Here is a 6,000-nt window from a genome sequence, read left to right on the forward strand (position 1 = left end):
TTTTGTGCACCAGTTTTGCAAATGTATTCTATTTTTATGATCATCACGACAATGTTGTGTGGCCTCACTCCCTCTCCCCTATTGAAAGAGTCTAATAAAAAACTGAGGTTTTGGGGGGAATTTTAGACATCCACAGAGCACCTTTATGTGGTGTCTCCCTTGGGCCCAGCTTTGAAGAAAACTGTTTGTCTTTTTTTTCTTTTTCATTGACTACTCGGTCACTTTGAGAGATCTTGAATCCATGTTAATATATTGGGAGCTGGTCTTCCAGTAGATATGAATACTATGAGCTGTGGTTCACTGGAAGCTACCGACATAACAGTCTGCTGCAGATGCTCATCACTTACTAAACTTTTTTTTTTTTTTTTTATACAGATTCTTGCTCTGTTGCCCACGCTGGAATGCAGTGGCACAATCTTGGCTCACTGCAACCTCCACCTCCTGGACTCAAGCGATTCTTGTGTCTCAGCCTCCTGAGCAGCTGGGATTACAGGCATGTCCCACCCCGCCCAGCTAATTTTTTGTATTTTTAGTAGAGACAGTTCCACCATGTTGTCCAAGCTGGTCTCTAACTCCTGAGCTCATGTGATCTGCCTGCCTTGGCCTCCCAAAGTGTTAGGATTACAGGCATGAACCACTGTGCCTGGCCCCATCACTTAATGAAATACTGTCTAAACTCACAAGCCTTTCAAGATTTACCCCTTACTTCTCTAACTGTACCTCTCCCCACTCCACCCTCTAACTTTACTCTCTATCCACTATAATAATAACTAACTCTTACATTTCAGTATGGGCCAGGCATTGTTCTAACCAGTCTTAATGACTACCACAGCAATTCCTCTTGCGGATGAATAAACTGAAGCATAGTTATCAGATCCAATTGCAGTGAAGAGACTGAGCCACCAAGAGTTCAGTGACTTAGCCCAAGTCCCTCTGATAATAAATAACAGAGGGGCTTCAGAATTGACAATCCTCAACACTATTTTATATGGTCTCTTGGAAGCAATATTCAGTTCTGTGAACATCCTGGACTATCTCTGGCCTTCCTCTGAAATTCTCATTTTCTGCTCTTCTGGCAGGAAAATACCTTCCTTTCCTTCTTCAGTGTCAATGTGAGGTGAAGAAATTCTGGCTCCCCCCAGGTGGATCCAGGTACTATCTAATCTATTTCCACTGCCCACTCACAGCCATTAAAGTAATTATCATCTCATATTGCTTCTATTTATTTTCATGATTGTCCCACTCAATGGGCATAAGAATGGAGGGGAGGAGCCTATTCAAAATGAAGATTCCTAGGTTAACCTGAAGGATCTGACACTTTGAGAATCAATGCCCTAGACCAGAATTGGCAAACTTTTCAGGGCCAAATAGTAAATGATTTAGGCTCTGTGAGCTGTATGGTTTCTGTCACAACTACTCAACTTTGCCTTCATAGCAAGAAATCAGCCATAACTAACACGTAAATGAGTGGGCACAGCTGTGGTCCAAAGAAACTTCATGGATACTGAAATTTGAATTTCATATAATTTTCTTGTGTCATGAAATATTATTTTTCTTTCAATGTTTTTTGAAGCAACTAAGACTTAAAAAAATTTATTCTTAGTTCATGGGCTATATAAATACAGGGGGTAGATAAATGTGGGACTGTGGGCTACAGTTTGCTGACCCTTCCCCTGGACTATTAACTTGTAGTGTTATAGTCTTAATATTTATTTGTTAAATAACTGAATTAGTAAATAAGTGAATCTAACAATAGACTTTATTTATTTCACGTAATGTAGTCTTTTTACCTTAAAAAGAATGCCTTTACTTATTATTATTTTTAATTTGGTCAGGTCTTTAATCTCTGTAGGTCTAATTCTTCATTGGCAAAATAAAGTATAAGACAGGATCAGTGAGTGTCTTTCAAACTATGTTTCATTAACCCTAGGGGTCCTCACATAGAATCTAGTGTGAACAATAAGAGAGAAGAGGCAGAGTTGGTGGGTGTCAGGCACCCCTTATATCAGCTAGAATAGCATCACTATTACCTCTTGCATATTTAGCTTCAAAAATATATATTTATTTGAAGGAAGAGGGTTTTTAAAATTATTTTATTTTGCTTTTTAAATTACTACTACCAGTATAATTAAAGTAATTAAACAAAAGAATAAAAGAGGGGAATAAAAATCAGAAATGAGAGAGTCTAAGTCAGTGGTGCCCAATATTTTGGCTTCCCTGAGCCACACTGGAAGAAGAATCAGCTTGGGCCATATATAAAATACACTAGCACTAACGATAGCTGATGAAAAAAAGAAAAAAAATCCAAAATACCTCATCATGTTTTAGGAGAGTTTATGGAACTTTGTACTGGGCTGCATTCAAAGTCATCCTGAGCCACACGTGGCCTAAGGGTCAAAAGTTAGACAAGTCTGGTCTAAGTTCTTATTTGCAGCAGATATGATTGTATATCTGGGAAACTCAGGAAAATGTGCTGAAAAACTATTACCAACAATAAGAAAAATCAGTAAAATGGTTGAAACTATTTTTCTACATTTGGAAACAACCAATTACAATAATAAAAAGTACAAACCCAGAGATAAACAATAAAAATGCATTATCCATGTAAAGAATACTTTTAAATACAAATTAAGTCAAAGATTTAACATCTTAAAGGTACTCTTTTGTATTAAATTATCCATAAATTTCAAAAGGGCTTTTTTTCACAGTAAACAAGTAGATCCTAAATTATACTGGAAAAATAAGCAAGCCAGAATAGCTAGAAAAACCCTAAAATATTTTAAATAAGTAACTCGTATAAATTAAATGGAAATAACAACCCTTATATTGTCCATGAAAATATATTATAAATCTATAAGTAATTAAAATGTTTGTTAATGATGCCTGAATAGACAGATCAATGGAACAGAATAAAGAGTCCAGAAGTAGACTGAGATACATGTGAGAATTTAGAATATGATAAAGAGAACATTTTAATTCAGGGTAGAAAAGATAGGTTATTTAATAAATAATGATGGTACAAGTGGTTAACCATCCAGCAGAAAGTAAAATTGTATCTGTTTCTCATTTTTTATAAGAAAATAAATTTCAGACAAATAAAAGAACTAAACCAAAAAAAGAAAACTATAAATGTACTAGAAGAAAATGTGAGAGAATGCTTTTATAATAGTGGAGTAGGCAAGAACTTTCTAATCAAGGAACAAAAGAATAAAACAAACAAAAAAACCTAGGAAAGGTTAAGCATATTTAAAGTATACAAATTATAATAAACATATTGAAACATACAAATTATACATTTCAGCATGAAAAAATACTATAAATTAAAATTTAAGAGGCTCGTTTTTTATTTTACAGAATAGAATTTTTAAAAATAAAAATAAAGTTCAAGGGACAAACCAGGGGAAAATACTTGCAGCATATGTGACAAAAGAGGACATCACTTTTTTTTAATATATAGAGACATCAAATCAATAAGAGAAAAATTTACATTCCAGTGAAAAATGATTAAATAACATGAACAGGGTTCATAGAACAAAAAATATAAATGGCTTTTAAAACAAATGAGATGATAATTACATGTAAGGTGACATAAAGATAGCATCATTCAAAAAAAAGAAAAAAAAAGATAGCATCTTTCATCTACCAGAGAAATAAAAAATAAAATATTTATAGCACACTCTAAGTCTACAATGTTAAAAAAAAAATAGGTATCTATCATACCTTTTTGGAGGATGTGTAATGTGGAACAAACACTTTGGAGGCAATGTGATAACAGCTATCAAAATTTAGACACAGAAATCCCTTCTAGGACTATATATATATATATTCCTAGATGTATATATATATATATATATATATTCTACAGATTTGTTTATACATGTGAACAAACTTAGAATTATAGCCATGATAGCATATTTATAAGACCAAAAAGACAGTTATATGCCATTAATAGAACTTCAATTATAGTATATCACTATAATGAGGAACCCTGCATTCATTTAAAAAGAATAAATCTATATTAACAGTTATGGAGTAATATACTAACTATATTCTATGCAAGAAAAAAGCAACAAACAGTGAAGTATAATTTGTAGGCTTCTAGTTATTTAAAAAAAAATGAGGGGGGGTGTGTATATGCATGCATATATACAGTACAGGTTGAGCATTCCTTAGCCAAAATGCTGGGTACCAGAAGTGTTTGAATTTTGTGTTTTTTCAAATTTTAAAATATTTGCATATACATAATGAGATATTTGGGAGAAGAGACCTAAGTCTAAATATAAAATTCATTTGTTTCATATAAACCTTATGCACATAGCCTGAAGGTAATTTTATGCAATATTTTTAATAATTTTGTGCATGAAACAAAGTTTGTGTATATTGAATCATCAGAAAGCAAAGGTGTCACGTGTAGAATTTTCCACCTGTGGTGTCACGTTGGTGCTCAAGTTTTGGAGCATTTCAGGTTTTGGATTTTTAGATTAGGGTAGCTCAATGTGTACTTGTATAATTATGTAGACTATCTCTTGAAAGCTACGCAGAAAACTGGCATTTAATAGCTATTTAGAAGGAGGGGGGCTCAAAACAGTGACCTGTCCTCTATTATCTTTTTCTTTCTTTTTTTTGGAGACGGTCTCGCAGTCACCCAGGCTGGGGTGCAGTGGCGCGATCTAAGCCCACTGCAACCTCTGCCCCCCAGGTTCAAATGATTATTCTGCCTCAGCCTTACGAGTAGCTGGAATTACAGGCACATGCCACCACACCTGGCTAATTTTTATATTTCTAGTAGAGATGGGGTTTCACCATGTTGGCCAGGTTGGTCTCGAACTCCTGGCCTCAGGTGATCTGCCTGCTTCGGCCTCCCAAAGTGCTGGGATTACAAGTGTGAGCCACTGCACCTGGCTTATTATTATTATTATTTTGAGACAAAGTTTTCCTCTTGTTGCCCAGGCTAGAGTGCAGTGGTATGATCTTGGCTCACTGCAATCTCCACCTCCTGAGTTCAAGTGATTCTCCTGCCTCAGCCTCCTGAATAGCTGGCACTATAGGCACCCGCCACCACACCGGCTAATTTTTGTGTTTTTAGTAGAGAAAGGGTTTCACCATGTTGGCCACACTGGTCTCAAACTCCTGACCTCAAGTGATCTGCCTGCCTCAGCCTCCCTAAGTTCTGGGATTATAGGCATAGGCCACCACACCTGGCCCTGTCCTCTATTATCTAATCACAAGTTATTTCTTAGCAATGGAACCCCAGATACGAGCTAACCCCATGACCAACTGGAATAAACAGTCCATTTCCCAGCTTTCTTGGCAATGAAGTGTGGCTCAGTTCCAGCTGATGATATGTCTTTAAAAGAGAAGTTGTGTTCTTTTCTTCTCGTTCCACCTGCTGGCCAGATTGCAGACCTGATTCCTGGAACTCAAGCAGTCTATTTGGAGCATGAGAGAAAAACCGCATTTTGATAATGGCAAAGAAACAGGATAGAAAGAATTAAAGAGTTCCTAACAATGTTGGGTGGCCTCATCATGCCAGCCTTGGAATACTGGCTGCTGGAGTTTGTTTTTGTGGGAGAGAAATAAATCTCTATGTTTAAATCATTAGTATGAGGGGGGTTTATGTCATTCATAGCCAAAGCTAACCCAAACTGATTTAAGACGGAAGCTAGACGACTTTGTTTGGGGATTCAGGTTAGACTCTCATTACTGAGTCTATTATATAGTTTAGAAACACAGCTGAGTATGGACAGTACCAAGAATCTCTGTATAAAGAACTTTGTTTTCTTTTTTCTTGAGTTTCTCTTACCTTGCAAGGATTATTGAGACATCTTCCTCCATGGAGATTATCACAGTTTCAGGATATTTTATTCATTCAAAAAACCTAAAAGCTCACATGGTAGACCAGATGATTTCTTACTGAGCATTCTAGCTGAGAATCTATGAAAACAAGAGGTAGGTGTGTGTGTGTGTGTGTGTGTGTGTGTGTGTGTGTGTGTGTGTGTG

At 36.0% G+C, this 6,000-nt stretch overlaps 1 protein-coding gene across 1 annotated transcript in view; it reads right to left on the reverse strand.

The window, feature by feature from the left end:
• Positions 1-5,943, reverse strand: part of GDA (guanine deaminase) — a 158,835-nt gene extending 152,892 nt beyond the window's left edge. The window contains exon 1 of the mRNA XM_032290684.1: positions 5,804-5,943. The gene's annotated coding sequence lies outside the window, so the exon portion shown is untranslated. The remainder of the gene's footprint in view (positions 1-5,803) is intronic.
• Positions 5,944-6,000: the final 57 nt, after the last annotated feature.

Source organism: Sapajus apella, unplaced genomic scaffold, assembly GCF_009761245.1.
Source record: "Sapajus apella isolate SASKATOON/1434 unplaced genomic scaffold, GSC_monkey_1.0 scaffold24, whole genome shotgun sequence".
Lineage (NCBI taxonomy): Eukaryota > Metazoa > Chordata > Mammalia > Primates > Cebidae > Sapajus > Sapajus apella.